This window comes from Lissotriton helveticus, chromosome 10 (assembly GCF_964261635.1).
Source record: "Lissotriton helveticus chromosome 10, aLisHel1.1, whole genome shotgun sequence".
Lineage (NCBI taxonomy): Eukaryota > Metazoa > Chordata > Amphibia > Caudata > Salamandridae > Lissotriton > Lissotriton helveticus.
This window is the reverse complement of record NC_136071.1, coordinates 590,935,213-590,949,502: the sequence shown is the minus strand read 5'-3', so window position 1 is coordinate 590,949,502 and position 14,290 is coordinate 590,935,213. Positions and strand designations below refer to the sequence as shown.

Below are 14,290 nucleotides of genomic sequence, written 5' to 3'. Positions count from 1 at the left end.
ACCCTTGCCCCATAGACTTCCACACCAGAAGCAATGAAGGGCCCACCATTTCCTGCGCCTGAGAAAGAGGGGTTTGATATTTGGATTCAAACGCGCTCGCTCAGCGCTCGATCAGGCTCGATCAGGCGAGATTTATATGAGTGGCTCACAGGCCTGAAACACTCACCTGGGAGACCCAGAGTGGCTGACTTCTCAGTATAGCCATTGTTGGGCGAGTCACCTCCTTTCCTCCTGCCTCAATCTAGAATTGGCTGCAAATCATAGGAGAGAGTGCAATGCCCGTGTGCAGTGCCTACTCCCAGCTACCTCTCTGTCTTCCTTATGTAAATTAGAATTTGCAAGGGGGGACCAATGGCATTCTGCTCCTCCCACATAACCAGGAAGCCCTGTTGAACATGTCTGCCTGTGTTTTTGCAGGGACAGTGCCTTCTCTGCCCAAAAGGTGGCAGGAGAGCCTCACAACAAATGATGGGATCAACTGCTTAGTTAGAAACCCAGCATGGCAGTTACTGTGATGGAGTGCAAATTTAATGGAAGGTGTGCCTGAGGTGTCATTTCCAGAAATCCATGGAATTGTGATTGAGGGCCCAGCCTGATTGTTGGTGGATTTCTCTTCACATGCTACAGGTTCCTGCAAAGATTGTGGTGTTTGCCGGGAACGCACTGCAAAAAACAGGAAGATTTACGGGTGTAAAAGGGACCTGTCAGAAGTGGGATTTGAACCCACGCCTCCATGAGGAGACCAGAAGGCTCAGCTACACTGAAGATCAAGCTCTCTTGAGTCTGGCGCCTTAGACCACTCGGCCATCCTGACGGCTCATGAGGGGGGCTTAGGTCTAACTCTTCTATCTGCACCTGCCAATGTTTCCACTTACAACCTTCACAGCAATGTCACAGGTGTAAAGGCCCCAACAATACAACATAGCTTAAACAAAATAAAAATAGGCACAAGAACGACCCCCAGATGATGGATGCAGATAACTTTGTTTCGTCTTGCAAAGGTAAAGAAAGTTTCCCACGGCTCACTGTGTTCAAAGACCACCTCTTCTTAAACTTGCATTCAGATAATAAGGTTTTAGAGTGTGCACATAAAAGCAGCCAACGCTCAGTGTTTCTGCCCGGTCTCGAACCGGGGACCTTTCGCGTGTTAGGCGAACGTGATGACCACTACACTACAGAAACGACCTTGCTGCTTGCTACTGTTAAAGCAAAGTTCCTCTCAAGGCTTCACCCTACTTCTATTCTGCTGTATCAGCAGCGGCTCAGAATGTGCAGAACAAGTGTGAAAACCTCAAAGATATCATCCAACATGCTTGCAATTAGACGTATTCAAAATTTACTTGTGCAGGCATCGACAGACAAATATCTGATGCCTAAATGTCTGCGAGTACAGCTTGGGAAAGCATCACCTGGGACACACTGAGACTAAGCAGGTAGGCAGAAAAAGCACGGTGATCCATTTTTCTACTGAGGTTAGGAATATGTTAAGCAAAAAATCAACCGAGTATTACTAGAAATAGTCAGGCATAGTGCATTTTTAGTACGATTTGTATGTTTAGCTCTAAAAAGGGCTCGTCCGGGATTTGAACCCGGGACCTCTTGCACCCTAAGCGAGAATCATACCCCTAGACCAACGAGCCACGCAAGAGTCACCTCTGACATGGCTCCAGCGGTTAGTGGCAGCTAGTCGGTGAATGCTTCACCCAAAGCAAGCAACTGCACATGTTGCTCTCTTCTGCAATATGATTGCTGTCTTTTCCATGGCCGTCATCAAACAAGAAATTAAAAAGCCTCTGTCCTTCAGACAGTTTGTTTTCTCTAAGTGTCTGCTTGCGGTGAGGACAAGAAAAGCATTTCTGCTCTCATTCCTTGCTTTCATGAAGTAGGCCCACCCTTCAGAGCAAAGGGCGAGCAAGCGAATGGCGCAAGCTATCGTCACTTCTCTTTTCGAGCTGTCACTGAGATCCCTGTAGCACACTACGTCAGGTTGGTGAGGGATAGACAGCCTCTATTATCTCAGCTTTCCTATAAAGTCAGCCAGTAAAGGCAAACACTGTTAAAAACAGCAAACCACTGATTCTGCCCGGTCTCGAACCAGGGACCTTTCGCGTGTAAGGCGAACGTGATAACCACTACACTACAGAAACAGACACTAACTCAGGAATCTTGTTGGCATGTATTGGGCTGGAATGCACAGACTAAGGGCCAATGTCCTTGAAGCTCAAAGTTGGGCTCTCCTTACCCGGTCTCTATTTCTTTGGAAGACAGGAATGAGGACCACTTTTATTCCCAGAGGCGATTTTGAAACCATATCCTGAAATTACACTAGAAAAACACTATGCATGTAATGTTCCTACCATGCTGGTCTGGCCCAGAAAAGCAGTTGCAAAGAAGTCCTGCACTCCTTTATCCCGCCACAAGTGGAAAATAGCGTGCATGGTAAGGAACTTTCTCGACATACACAGCGTCTTATAGCATTGAAAAGAAGAAATGCTCCTATATTACAAGCATCCTGAAAATGTCCACGTCATGGGCTCGTCCGGGATTTGAACCCGGGACCTCTCGCACCCGAAGCGAGAATCATACCCCTAGACCAACGAGCCTGAGTGGCCAGGAGACATTTTGAACAATTTCTGAAGCGTCTTTCAGAAAAAAAGCAGGGCTATTTGGCTAGTCTCCCTCTAAGTGAGCCTCACAACGTCATGTTTTCTCTCAAGTTGTTGTTTTTTCACTCTAGCAAGAAAGGGGGCAGCCAATCTCCTATCAGCCAGTGAGCAGAAAAAAGGCACAGATGAGAACAGCAAGCACTTTCTGGCAATTGTTCTCCTCTGCAAGTCCTGGACCCTTGCCCCATAGACTTCCACACCAGAAGCAATGAAGGGCCCACCATTTCCTGCGCCTGAGAAAGAGGGGTTTGATATTTGGATTCAAACGCGCTCGCTCAGCGCTCGATCAGGCTCGATCAGGCGAGATTTATATGAGTGGCTCACAGGCCTGAAACACTCACCTGGGAGACCCAGAGTGGCTGACTTCTCAGTATAGCCATTGTTGGGCGAGTCACCTCCTTTCCTCCTGCCTCAATCTAGAATTGGCTGCAAATCATAGGAGAGAGTGCAATGCCCGTGTGCAGTGCCTACTCCCAGCTACCTCTCTGTCTTCCTTATGTAAATTAGAATTTGCAAGGGGGGACCAATGGCATTCTGCTCCTCCCACATAACCAGGAAGCCCTGTTGAACATGTCTGCCTGTGTTTTTGCAGGGACAGTGCCTTCTCTGCCCAAAAGGTGGCAGGAGAGCCTCACAACAAATGATGGGATCAACTGCTTAGTTAGAAACCCAGCATGGCAGTTACTGTGATGGAGTGCAAATTTAATGGAAGGTGTGCCTGAGGTGTCATTTCCAGAAATCCATGGAATTGTGATTGAGGGCCCAGCCTGATTGTTGGTGGATTTCTCTTCACATGCTACAGGTTCCTGCAAAGATTGTGGTGTTTGCCGGGAACGCACTGCAAAAAACGGGAAGATTTACGGGTGTAAAAGGGACCTGTCAGAAGTGGGATTTGAACCCACGCCTCCATGAGGAGACCAGAAGGCTCAGCTACACTGAAGATCAAGCTCTCTTGAGTCTGGCGCCTTAGACCACTCGGCCATCCTGACGGCTCATGAGGGGGGCTTAGGTCTAACTCTTCTATCTGCACCTGCCAATGTTTCCACTTACAACCTTCACAGCAATGTCACAGGTGTAAAGGCCCCAACAATACAACATAGCTTAAACAAAATAAAAATAGGCACAAGAACGACCCCCAGATGATGGATGCAGATAACTTTGTTTCGTCTTGCAAAGGTAAAGAAAGTTTCCCACGGCTCACTGTGTTCAAAGACCACCTCTTCTTAAACTTGCATTCAGATAATAAGGTTTTAGAGTGTGCACATAAAAGCAGCCAACGCTCAGTGTTTCTGCCCGGTCTCGAACCGGGGACCTTTCGCGTGTTAGGCGAACGTGATGACCACTACACTACAGAAACGACCTTGCTGCTCGCTACTGTTAAAGCAAAGTTCCTCTCAAGGCTTCACCCTACTTCTATTCTGCTGTATCAGCAGCGGCTCAGAATGTGCAGAACAAGTGTGAAAACCTCAAAGATATCATCCAACATGCTTGCAATTAGACGTATTCAAAATTTACTTGTGCAGGCATCGACAGACAAATATCTGATGCCTAAATGTCTGCGAGTACAGCTTGGGAAAGCATCACCTGGGACACACTGAGACTAAGCAGGTAGGCAGAAAAAGCACGGTGATCCATTTTTCTACTGAGGTTAGGAATATGTTAAGCAAAAAATCAACCGAGTATTACTAGAAATAGTCAGGCATAGTGCATTTTTAGTACGATTTGTATGTTTAGCTCTAAAAAGGGCTCGTCCGGGATTTGAACCCGGGACCTCTCGCACCCTAAGCGAGAATCATACCCCTAGACCAACGAGCCACGCAAGAGTCACCTCTGACATGGCTCCAGCGGTTAGTGGCAGCTAGTCGGTGAATGCTTCACCCAAAGCAAGCAACTGCACATGTTGCTCTCTTCTGCAATATGATTGCTGTCTTTTCCATGGCCGTCATCAAACAAGAAATTAAAAAGCCTCTGTCCTTCAGACAGTTTGTTTTCTCTAAGTGTCTGCTTGCGGTGAGGACAAGAAAAGCATTTCTGCTCTCATTCCTTGCTTTCATGAAGTAGGCCCACCCTTCAGAGCAAAGGGCGAGCAAGCGAATGGCGCAAGCTATCGTCACTTCTCTTTTCGAGCTGTCACTGAGATCCCTGTAGCACACTACGTCAGGTTGGTGAGGGATAGACAGCCTCTATTATCTCAGCTTTCCTATAAAGTCAGCCAGTAAAGGCAAACACTGTTAAAAACAGCAAACCGCTGTTTCTGCCCGGTCTCGAACCAGGGACCTTTCGCGTGTAAGGCGAACGTGATAACCACTACACTACAGAAACAGACACTAACTCAGGAATCTTGTTGGCATGTATTGGGCTGGAATGCACAGACTAAGGGCCAATGTCCTTGAAGCTCAAAGTTGGGCTCTCCTTACCCGGTCTCTATTTCTTTGGAAGACAGGAATGAGGACCACTTTTATTCCCAGAGGCGATTTTGAAACCATATCCTGAAATTACACTAGAAAAACACTATGCATGTAATGTTCCTACCATGCTGGTCTGGCCCAGAAAAGCAGTTGCAAAGAAGTCCTGCACTCCTTTATCCCGCCACAAGTGGAAAATAGCGTGCAGGGTAAGGAACTTTCTCGACATACACAGCGTCTTATAGCATTGAAAAGAAGAAATGCTCCTATATTACAAGCATCCTGAAAATGTCCACGTCATGGGCTCGTCCGGGATTTGAACCCGGGACCTCTCGCACCCGAAGCGAGAATCATACCCCTAGACCAACGAGCCTGAGTGGCCAGGAGACATTTTGAACAATTTCTGAAGCGTCTTTCAGAAAAAAAGCAGGGCTATTTGGCTAGTCTCCCTCTAAGTGAGCCTCACAACGTCATGTTTTCTCTCAAGTTGTTGTTTTTTCACTCTAGCAAGAAAGGGGGCAGCCAATCTCCTATCAGCCAGTGAGCAGAAAAAAGGCACAGATGAGAACAGCAAGCACTTTCTGGCAATTGTTCTCCTCTGCAAGTCCTGGACCCTTGCCCCATAGACTTCCACACCAGAAGCAATGAAGGGCCCACCATTTCCTGCGCCTGAGAACTGAGAAAGAGGGGTTTGATATTTGGATTCAAACGCGCTCGCTCAGCGCTCGATCAGGCTCGATCAGGCGAGATTTATATGAGTGGCTCACAGGCCTGAAACACTCACCTGGGAGACCCAGAGTGGCTGACTTCTCAGTATAGCCATTGTTGGGCGAGTCACCTCCTTTCCTCCTGCCTCAATCTAGAATTGGCTGCAAATCATAGGAGAGAGTGCAATGCCCGTGTGCAGTGCCTACTCCCAGCTACCTCTCTGTCTTCCTTATGTAAATTAGAATTTGCAAGGGGGGACCAATGGCATTCTGCTCCTCCCACATAACCAGGAAGCCCTGTTGAACATGTCTGCCTGTGTTTTTGCAGGGACAGTGCCTTCTCTGCCCAAAAGGTGGCAGGAGAGCCTCACAACAAATGATGGGATCAACTGCTTAGTTAGAAACCCAGCATGGCAGTTACTGTGATGGAGTGCAAATTTAATGGAAGGTGTGCCTGAGGTGTCATTTCCAGAAATCCATGGAATTGTGATTGAGGGCCCAGCCTGATTGTTGGTGGATTTCTCTTCACATGCTACAGGTTCCTGCAAAGATTGTGGTGTTTGCCGGGAACGCACTGCAAAAAACAGGAAGATTTACGGGTGTAAAAGGGACCTGTCAGAAGTGGGATTTGAACCCACGCCTCCATGAGGAGACCAGAAGGCTCAGCTACACTGAAGATCAAGCTCTCTTGAGTCTGGCGCCTTAGACCACTCGGCCATCCTGACGGCTCATGAGGGGGGCTTAGGTCTAACTCTTCTATCTGCACCTGCCAATGTTTCCACTTACAACCTTCACAGCAATGTCACAGGTGTAAAGGCCCCAACAATACAACATAGCTAAACAAAATAAAAATAGGCACAAGAACGACCCCCAGATGATGGATGCAGATAACTTTGTTTCGTCTTGCAAAGGTAAAGAAAGTTTCCCACGGCTCACTGTGTTCAAAGACCACCTCTTCTTAAACTTGCATTCAGATAATAAGGTTTTAGAGTGTGCACATAAAAGCAGCCAACGCTCAGTGTTTCTGCCCGGTCTCGAACCGGGGACCTTTCGCGTGTTAGGCGAACGTAATGACCACTACACTACAGAAACGACCTTGCTGCTTGCTACTGTTAAAGCAAAGTTCCTCTCAAGGCTTCACCCTACTTCTATTCTGCTGTATCAGCAGCGGCTCAGAATGTGCAGAACAAGTGTGAAAACCTCAAAGATATCATCCAACATGCTTGCAATTAGACGTATTCAAAATTTACTTGTGCAGGCATCGACAGACAAATATCTGATGCCTAAATGTCTGCGAGTACAGCTTGGGAAAGCATCACCTGGGACACACTGAGACTAAGCAGGTAGGCAGAAAAAGCACGGTGATCCATTTTTCTACTGAGGTTAGGAATATGTTAAGCAAAAAATCAACCGAGTATTACTAGAAATAGTCAGGCATAGTGCATTTTTAGTACGATTTGTATGTTTAGCTCTAAAAAGGGCTCGTCCGGGATTTGAACCCGGGACCTCTCGCACCCTAAGCGAGAATCATACCCCTAGACCAACGAGCCACGCAAGAGTCACCTCTGACATGGCTCCAGCGGTTAGTGGCAGCTAGTCGGTGAATGCTTCACCCAAAGCAAGCAACTGCACATGTTGCTCTCTTCTGCAATATGATTGCTGTCTTTTCCATGGCCGTCATCAAACAAGAAATTAAAAAGCCTCTGTCCTTCAGACAGTTTGTTTTCTCTAAGTGTCTGCTTGCGGTGAGGACAAGAAAAGCATTTCTGCTCTCATTCCTTGCTTTCATGAAGTAGGCCCACCCTTCAGAGCAAAGGGCGAGCAAGCGAATGGCGCAAGCTATCGTCACTTCTCTTTTCGAGCTGTCACTGAGATCCCTGTAGCACACTACGTCAGGTTGGTGAGGGATAGACAGCCTCTATTATCTCAGCTTTCCTATAAAGTCAGCCAGTAAAGGCAAACACTGTTAAAAACAGCAAACCGCTGTTTCTGCCCGGTCTCGAACCAGGGACCTTTCGCGTGTAAGGCGAACGTGATAACCACTACACTACAGAAACAGACACTAACTCAGGAATCTTGTTGGCATGTATTGGGCTGAAATGCACAGACTAAGGGCCAATGTCCTTGAAGCTCAAAGTTGGGCTCTCCTTACCCGGTCTCTATTTCTTTGGAAGACAGGAATGAGGACCACTTTTATTCCAAGAGGCGATTTTGAAACCATATCCTGAAATTACACTAGAAAAACACTATGCATGTAATGTTCCTACCATGCTGGTCTGGCCCAGAAAAGCAGTTGCAAAGAAGTCCTGCACTCCTTTATCCCGCCACAAGTGGAAAATAGCGTGCAGGGTAAGGAACTTTCTCGACATACACAGCGTCTTATAGCATTGAAAAGAAGAAATGCTCCTATATTACAAGCATCCTGAAAATGTCCACGTCATGGGCTCGTCCGGGATTTGAACCCGGGATCTCTCGCACCCGAAGCGAGAATCATACCCCTAGACCAACGAGCCTGAGTGGCCAGGAGACATTTTGAACAATTTCTGAAGCGTCTTTCAGAAAAAAAGCAGGGCTATTTGGCTAGTCTCCCTCTAAGTGAGCCTCACAACGTCATGTTTTCTCTCAAGTTGTTGTTTTTTCACTCTAGCAAGAAAGGGGGCAGCCAATCTCCTATCAGCCAGTGAGCAGAAAAAAGGCACAGATGAGAACAGCAAGCACTTTCTGGCAATTGTTCTCCTCTGCAAGTCCTGGACCCTTGCCCCATAGACTTCCACACCAGAAGCAATGAAGGGCCCACCATTTCCTGCGCCTGAGAAAGAGGGGTTTGATATTTGGATTCAAACGCGCTCGCTCAGCGCTCGATCAGGCTCGATCAGGCGAGATTTATATGAGTGGCTCACAGGCCTGAAACACTCACCTGGGAGACCCAGAGTGGCTGACTTCTCAGTATAGCCATTGTTGGGCGAGTCACCTCCTTTCCTCCTGCCTCAATCTAGAATTGGCTGCAAATCATAGGAGAGAGTGCAATGCCCGTGTGCAGTGCCTACTCCCAGCTACCTCTCTGTCTTCCTTATGTAAATTAGAATTTGCAAGGGGGGACCAATGGCATTCTGCTCCTCCCACATAACCAGGAAGCCCTGTTGAACATGTCTGCCTGTGTTTTTGCAGGGACAGTGCCTTCTCTGCCCAAAAGGTGGCAGGAGAGCCTCACAACAAATGATGGGATCAACTGCTTAGTTAGAAACCCAGCATGGCAGTTACTGTGATGGAGTGCAAATTTAATGGAAGGTGTGCCTGAGGTGTCATTTCCAGAAATCCATGGAATTGTGATTGAGGGCCCAGCCTGATTGTTGGTGGATTTCTCTTCACATGCTACAGGTTCCTGCAAAGATTGTGGTGTTTGCCGGGAACGCACTGCAAAAAACAGTAAGATTTACGGGTGTAAAAGGGACCTGTCAGAAGTGGGATTTGAACCCACGCCTCCATGAGGAGACCAGAAGGCTCAGCTACACTGAAGAACAAGCTCTCTTGAGTCTGGCGCCTTAGACCACTCGGCCATCCTGACGGCTCATGAGGGGGGCTTAGGTCTAACTCTTCTATCTGCACCTGCCAATGTTTCCACTTACAACCTTCACAGCAATGTCACAGGTGTAAAGGCCCCAACAATACAACATAGCTTAAACAAAATAAAAATAGGCACAAGAACGACCCCCAGATGATGGATGCAGATAACTTTGTTTCGTCTTGCAAAGGTAAAGAAAGTTTCCCACGGCTCACTGTGTTCAAAGACCACCTCTTCTTAAACTTGCATTCAGATAATAAGGTTTTAGAGTGTGCACATAAAAGCAGCCAACGCTCAGTGTTTCTGCCCGGTCTCGAACCGGGGACCTTTCGCGTGTTAGGCGAACGTGATGACCACTACACTACAGAAACGACCTTGCTGCTTGCTACTGTTAAAGCAAAGTTCCTCTCAAGGCTTCACCCTACTTCTATTCTGCTGTATCAGCAGCGGCTCAGAATGTGCAGAACAAGTGTGAAAACCTCAAAGATATCATCCAACATGCTTGCAATTAGACGTATTCAAAATTTACTTGTGCAGGCATCGACAGACAAATATCTGATGCCTAAATGTCTGCGAGTACAGCTTGGGAAAGCATCACCTGGGACACACTGAGACTAAGCAGGTAGGCAGAAAAAGCACGGTGATCCATTTTTCTACTGAGGTTAGGAATATGTTAAGCAAAAAATCAACCGAGTATTACTAGAAATAGTCAGGCATAGTGCATTTTTAGTACGATTTGTATGTTTAGCTCTAAAAAGGGCTCGTCCGGGATTTGAACCCGGGACCTCTCGCACCCTAAGCGAGAATCATACCCCTAGACCAACGAGCCACGCAAGAGTGACCTCTGACATGGCTCCAGGGGTTAGTGGCAGCTAGTCGGTGAATGCTTCACCCAAAGCAAGCAACTGCACATGTTGCTCTCTTCTGCAATATGATTGCTGTCTTTTCCATGGCCGTCATCAAACAAGAAATTAAAAAGCCTCTGTCCTTCAGACAGTTTGTTTTCTCTAAGTGTCTGCTTGCGGTGAGGACAAGAAAAGCATTTCTGCTCTCATTCCTTGCTTTCATGAAGTAGGCCCACCCTTCAGAGCAAAGGGCGAGCAAGCGAATGGCGCAAGCTATCGTCACTTCTCTTTTCGAGCTGTCACTGAGATCCCTGGAGCACACTACGTCAGGTTGGTGAGGGATAGACAGCCTCTATTATCTCAGCTTTCCTATAAAGTCAGCCAGTAAAGGCAAACACTGTTAAAAACAGCAAACCGCTGTTTCTGCCCGGTCTCGAACCAGGGACCTTTCGCGTGTAAGGCGAACGTGATAACCACTACACTACAGAAACAGACACTAACTCAGGAATCTTGTTGGCATGTATTGGGCTGGAATGCACAGACTAAGGGCCAATGTCCTTGAAGCTCAAAGTTGGGCTCTCCTTACCCGGTCTCTATTTCTTTGGAAGACAGGAATGAGGACCACTTTTATTCCAAGAGGCGATTTTGAAACCATATCCTGAAATTACACTAGAAAAACACTATGCATGTAATGTTCCTACCATGCTGGTCTGGCCCAGAAAAGCAGTTGCAAAGAAGTCCTGCACTCCTTTATCCCGCCACAAGTGGAAAATAGCGTGCAGGGTAAGGAACTTTCTCGACATACACAGCGTCTCATAGCATTGAAAAGAAGAAATGCTCCTATATTACAAGCATCCTGAAAATGTCCACGGCATGGGCTCGTCCGGGATTTGAACCAGGGACCTCTCGCACCCGAAGCGAGAATCATACCCCTAGACCAACGAGCCTGAGTGGCCAGGAGACATTTTGAACAATTTCTGAAGCGTCTTTCAGAAAAAAAGCAGGGCTATTTGGCTAGTCTCCCTCTAAGTGAGCCTCACAACGTCATGTTTTCTCTCAAGTTGTTGTTTTTTCACTCTAGCAAGAAAGGGGGCAGCCAATCTCCTATCAGCCAGTGAGCAGAAAAAAGGCACAGATGAGAACAGCAAGCACTTTCTGGCAATTGTTCTCCTCTGCAAGTCCTGGACCCTTGCCCCATAGACTTCCACACCAGAAGCAATGAAGGGCCCACCATTTCCTGCGCCTGAGAAAGAGGGGTTTGATATTTGGATTCAAACGCGCTCGCTCAGCGCTCGATCAGGCTCGATCAGGCGAGATTTATATGAGTGGCTCACAGGCCTGAAACACTCACCTGGGAGACCCAGAGTGGCTGACTTCTCAGTATAGCCATTGTTGGGCGAGTCACCTCCTTTCCTCCTGCCTCAATCTAGAATTGGCTGCAAATCATAGGAGAGAGTGCAATGCCCGTGTGCAGTGCCTACTCCCAGCTACCTCTCTGTCTTCCTTATGTAAATTAGAATTTGCAAGGGGGGACCAATGGCATTCTGCTCCTCCCACATAACCAGGAAGCCCTGTTGAACATGTCTGCCTGTGTTTTTGCAGGGACAGTGCCTTCTCTGCCCAAAAGGTGGCAGGAGAGCCTCACAACAAATGATGGGATCAACTGCTTAGTTAGAAACCCAGCATGGCAGTTACTGTGATGGAGTGCAAATTTAATGGAAGGTGTGCCTGAGGTGTCATTTCCAGAAATCCATGGAATTGTGATTGAGGGCCCAGCCTGATTGTTGGTGGATTTCTCTTCACATGCTACAGGTTCCTGCAAAGATTGTGGTGTTTGCCGGGAACGCACTGCAAAAAACAGGAAGATTTACGGGTGTAAAAGGGACCTGTCAGAAGTGGGATTTGAACCCACGCCTCCATGAGGAGACCAGAAGGCTCAGCTACACTGAAGATCAAGCTCTCTTGAGTCTGGTGCCTTAGACCACTCGGCCATCCTGACGGCTCATGAGGGGGGCTTAGGTCTAACTCTTCTATCTGCACCTGCCAATGTTTCCACTTACAACCTTCACAGCAATGTCACAGGTGTAAAGGCCCCAACAATACAACATAGCTTAAACAAAATAAAAATAGGCACAAGAACGACCCCCAGATGATGGATGCAGATAACTTTGTTTCGTCTTGCAAAGGTAAAGAAAGTTTCCCACGGCTCACTGTGTTCAAAGACCACCTCTTCTTAAACTTGCATTCAGATAATAAGGTTTTAGAGTGTGCACATAAAAGCAGCCAACGCTCAGTGTTTCTGCCCGGTCTCGAACCGGGGACCTTTCGCGTGTTAGGCGAACGTGATGACCACTACACTACAGAAACGACCTTGCTGCTTGCTACTGTTAAAGCAAAGTTCCTCTCAAGGCTTCACCCTACTTCTATTCTGCTGTATCAGCAGCGGCTCAGAATGTGCAGAACAAGTGTGAAAACCTCAAAGATATCATCCAACATGCTTGCAATTAGACGTATTCAAAATTTACTTGTGCAGGCATCGACAGACAAATATCTGATGCCTAAATGTCTGCGAGTACAGCTTGGGAAAGCATCACCTGGGACACACTGAGACTAAGCAGGTAGGCAGAAAAAGCACGGTGATCCATTTTTCTACTGAGGTTAGGAATATGTTAAGCAAAAAATCAACCGAGTATTACTAGAAATAGTCAGGCATAGTGCATTTTTAGTACGATTTGTATGTTTAGCTCTAAAAAGGGCTCGTCCGGGATTTGAACCCGGGACCTCTCGCACCCTAAGCGAGAATCATACCCCTAGACCAACGAGCCACGCAAGAGTCACCTCTGACATGGCTCCAGCGGTTAGTGGCAGCTAGTCGGTGAATGCTTCACCCAAAGCAAGCAACTGCACATGTTGCTCTCTTCTGCAATATGATTGCTGTCTTTTCCATGGCCGTCATCAAACAAGAAATTAAAAAGCCTCTGTCCTTCAGACAGTTTGTTTTCTCTAAGTGTCTGCTTGCGGTGAGGACAAGAAAAGCATTTCTGCTCTCATTCCTTGCTTTCATGAAGTAGGCCCACCCTTCAGAGCAAAGGGCGAGCAAGCGAATGGCGCAAGCTATCGTCACTTCTCTTTTCGAGCTGTCACTGAGATCCCTGTAGCACACTACGTCAGGTTGGTGAGGGATAGACAGCCTCTATTATCTCAGCTTTCCTATAAAGTCAGCCAGTAAAGGCAAACACTGTTAAAAACAGCAAACCGCTGTTTCTGCCCGGTCTCGAACCAGGGACCTTTCGCGTGTAAGGCGAACGTGATAACCACTACACTACAGAAACAGACACTAACTCAGGAATCTTGTTGGCATGTATTGGGCTGGAATGCACAGACTAAGGGCCAATGTCCTTGAAGCTCAAAGTTGGGCTCTCCTTACCCGGTCTCTATTTCTTTGGAAGACAGGAATGAGGACCACTTTTATTCCAAGAGGCGATTTTGAAACCATATCCTGAAATTACACTAGAAAAACACTATGCATGTAATGTTCCTACCATGCTGGTCTGGCCCAGAAAAGCAGTTGCAAAGAAGTCCTGCACTCCTTTATCCCGCCACAAGTGGAAAATAGCGTGCAGGGTAAGGAACTTTCTCGACATACACAGCGTCTTATAGCATTGAAAAGAAGAAATGCTCCTATATTACAAGCATCCTGAAAATGTCCACGTCATGGGCTCGTCCGGGATTTGAACCCGGGACCTCTCGCACCCGAAGCGAGAATCATACCCCTAGACCAACGAGCCTGAGTGGCCAGGAGACATTTTGAACAATTTCTGAAGCGTCTTTCAGAAAAAAAGCAGGGCTATTTGGCTAGTCTCCCTCTAAGTGAGCCTCACAACGTCATGTTTTCTCTCAAGTTGTTGTTTTTTCACTCTAGCAAGAAAGGGGGCAGCCAATCTCCTATCAGCCAGTGAGCAGAAAAAAGGCACAGATGAGAACAGCAAGCACTTTCTGGCAATTGTTCTCCTCTGCAAGTCCTGGACCCTTGCCCCATAGACTTCCACACCAGAAGCAATGAAGGGCCCACCATTTCCTGCGCCTGAGAAAGAGGGGTTTGATA

At 47.3% G+C, this 14,290-nt stretch overlaps 25 non-coding genes across 25 annotated transcripts; all 25 read right to left on the bottom strand.

Moving 5' to 3' along the window:
* Window positions 1-702: 702 nt before the first annotated feature.
* On the bottom strand, window positions 703-814 carry TRNAL-CAA (transfer RNA leucine (anticodon CAA)). Its single transcript has 2 exons — window positions 777-814; window positions 703-748 (listed from the first exon to the last, which is right to left on the bottom strand). It is a non-coding gene; the product is annotated as a tRNA-Leu (tRNA).
* Window positions 815-1,109: 295 nt separating this feature from the next.
* TRNAV-AAC (transfer RNA valine (anticodon AAC)) lies at window positions 1,110-1,182 on the bottom strand. The gene has a single exon. It is a non-coding gene; the product is annotated as a tRNA-Val (tRNA).
* A 386-nt stretch (window positions 1,183-1,568) lies between these two features.
* TRNAP-AGG (transfer RNA proline (anticodon AGG)) lies at window positions 1,569-1,640 on the bottom strand. Its single transcript has one exon. It is a non-coding gene; the product is annotated as a tRNA-Pro (tRNA).
* A 434-nt stretch (window positions 1,641-2,074) lies between these two features.
* On the bottom strand, window positions 2,075-2,147 carry TRNAV-UAC (transfer RNA valine (anticodon UAC)). The gene has a single exon. It is a non-coding gene; the product is annotated as a tRNA-Val (tRNA).
* A 384-nt stretch (window positions 2,148-2,531) lies between these two features.
* TRNAP-CGG (transfer RNA proline (anticodon CGG)) lies at window positions 2,532-2,603 on the bottom strand. The gene has a single exon. It is a non-coding gene; the product is annotated as a tRNA-Pro (tRNA).
* Window positions 2,604-3,543: 940 nt separating this feature from the next.
* Window positions 3,544-3,655, bottom strand: TRNAL-CAA (transfer RNA leucine (anticodon CAA)). Its single transcript has 2 exons — window positions 3,618-3,655; window positions 3,544-3,589 (listed from the first exon to the last, which is right to left on the bottom strand). It is a non-coding gene; the product is annotated as a tRNA-Leu (tRNA).
* Window positions 3,656-3,950: 295 nt separating this feature from the next.
* TRNAV-AAC (transfer RNA valine (anticodon AAC)) lies at window positions 3,951-4,023 on the bottom strand. Its single transcript has one exon. It is a non-coding gene; the product is annotated as a tRNA-Val (tRNA).
* A 386-nt stretch (window positions 4,024-4,409) lies between these two features.
* Window positions 4,410-4,481, bottom strand: TRNAP-AGG (transfer RNA proline (anticodon AGG)). Its single transcript has one exon. It is a non-coding gene; the product is annotated as a tRNA-Pro (tRNA).
* Window positions 4,482-4,915: 434 nt separating this feature from the next.
* TRNAV-UAC (transfer RNA valine (anticodon UAC)) lies at window positions 4,916-4,988 on the bottom strand. Its single transcript has one exon. It is a non-coding gene; the product is annotated as a tRNA-Val (tRNA).
* Window positions 4,989-5,372: 384 nt separating this feature from the next.
* TRNAP-CGG (transfer RNA proline (anticodon CGG)) lies at window positions 5,373-5,444 on the bottom strand. Its single transcript has one exon. It is a non-coding gene; the product is annotated as a tRNA-Pro (tRNA).
* A 947-nt stretch (window positions 5,445-6,391) lies between these two features.
* On the bottom strand, window positions 6,392-6,503 carry TRNAL-CAA (transfer RNA leucine (anticodon CAA)). The gene is made up of 2 exons: window positions 6,466-6,503; window positions 6,392-6,437 (listed from the first exon to the last, which is right to left on the bottom strand). It is a non-coding gene; the product is annotated as a tRNA-Leu (tRNA).
* Window positions 6,504-6,797: 294 nt separating this feature from the next.
* TRNAV-AAC (transfer RNA valine (anticodon AAC)) lies at window positions 6,798-6,870 on the bottom strand. Its single transcript has one exon. It is a non-coding gene; the product is annotated as a tRNA-Val (tRNA).
* Window positions 6,871-7,256: 386 nt separating this feature from the next.
* Window positions 7,257-7,328, bottom strand: TRNAP-AGG (transfer RNA proline (anticodon AGG)). The gene has a single exon. It is a non-coding gene; the product is annotated as a tRNA-Pro (tRNA).
* Window positions 7,329-7,762: 434 nt separating this feature from the next.
* Window positions 7,763-7,835, bottom strand: TRNAV-UAC (transfer RNA valine (anticodon UAC)). The gene has a single exon. It is a non-coding gene; the product is annotated as a tRNA-Val (tRNA).
* Window positions 7,836-8,219: 384 nt separating this feature from the next.
* On the bottom strand, window positions 8,220-8,291 carry TRNAP-CGG (transfer RNA proline (anticodon CGG)). The gene has a single exon. It is a non-coding gene; the product is annotated as a tRNA-Pro (tRNA).
* Window positions 8,292-9,231: 940 nt separating this feature from the next.
* TRNAL-CAA (transfer RNA leucine (anticodon CAA)) lies at window positions 9,232-9,343 on the bottom strand. The gene is made up of 2 exons: window positions 9,306-9,343; window positions 9,232-9,277 (listed from the first exon to the last, which is right to left on the bottom strand). It is a non-coding gene; the product is annotated as a tRNA-Leu (tRNA).
* Window positions 9,344-9,638: 295 nt separating this feature from the next.
* TRNAV-AAC (transfer RNA valine (anticodon AAC)) lies at window positions 9,639-9,711 on the bottom strand. The gene has a single exon. It is a non-coding gene; the product is annotated as a tRNA-Val (tRNA).
* A 386-nt stretch (window positions 9,712-10,097) lies between these two features.
* On the bottom strand, window positions 10,098-10,169 carry TRNAP-AGG (transfer RNA proline (anticodon AGG)). The gene has a single exon. It is a non-coding gene; the product is annotated as a tRNA-Pro (tRNA).
* Window positions 10,170-10,603: 434 nt separating this feature from the next.
* On the bottom strand, window positions 10,604-10,676 carry TRNAV-UAC (transfer RNA valine (anticodon UAC)). The gene has a single exon. It is a non-coding gene; the product is annotated as a tRNA-Val (tRNA).
* A 384-nt stretch (window positions 10,677-11,060) lies between these two features.
* TRNAP-CGG (transfer RNA proline (anticodon CGG)) lies at window positions 11,061-11,132 on the bottom strand. The gene has a single exon. It is a non-coding gene; the product is annotated as a tRNA-Pro (tRNA).
* A 940-nt stretch (window positions 11,133-12,072) lies between these two features.
* Window positions 12,073-12,184, bottom strand: TRNAL-CAA (transfer RNA leucine (anticodon CAA)). Its single transcript has 2 exons — window positions 12,147-12,184; window positions 12,073-12,118 (listed from the first exon to the last, which is right to left on the bottom strand). It is a non-coding gene; the product is annotated as a tRNA-Leu (tRNA).
* A 295-nt stretch (window positions 12,185-12,479) lies between these two features.
* On the bottom strand, window positions 12,480-12,552 carry TRNAV-AAC (transfer RNA valine (anticodon AAC)). The gene has a single exon. It is a non-coding gene; the product is annotated as a tRNA-Val (tRNA).
* A 386-nt stretch (window positions 12,553-12,938) lies between these two features.
* On the bottom strand, window positions 12,939-13,010 carry TRNAP-AGG (transfer RNA proline (anticodon AGG)). The gene has a single exon. It is a non-coding gene; the product is annotated as a tRNA-Pro (tRNA).
* Window positions 13,011-13,444: 434 nt separating this feature from the next.
* On the bottom strand, window positions 13,445-13,517 carry TRNAV-UAC (transfer RNA valine (anticodon UAC)). Its single transcript has one exon. It is a non-coding gene; the product is annotated as a tRNA-Val (tRNA).
* Window positions 13,518-13,901: 384 nt separating this feature from the next.
* Window positions 13,902-13,973, bottom strand: TRNAP-CGG (transfer RNA proline (anticodon CGG)). Its single transcript has one exon. It is a non-coding gene; the product is annotated as a tRNA-Pro (tRNA).
* Window positions 13,974-14,290: the final 317 nt, after the last annotated feature.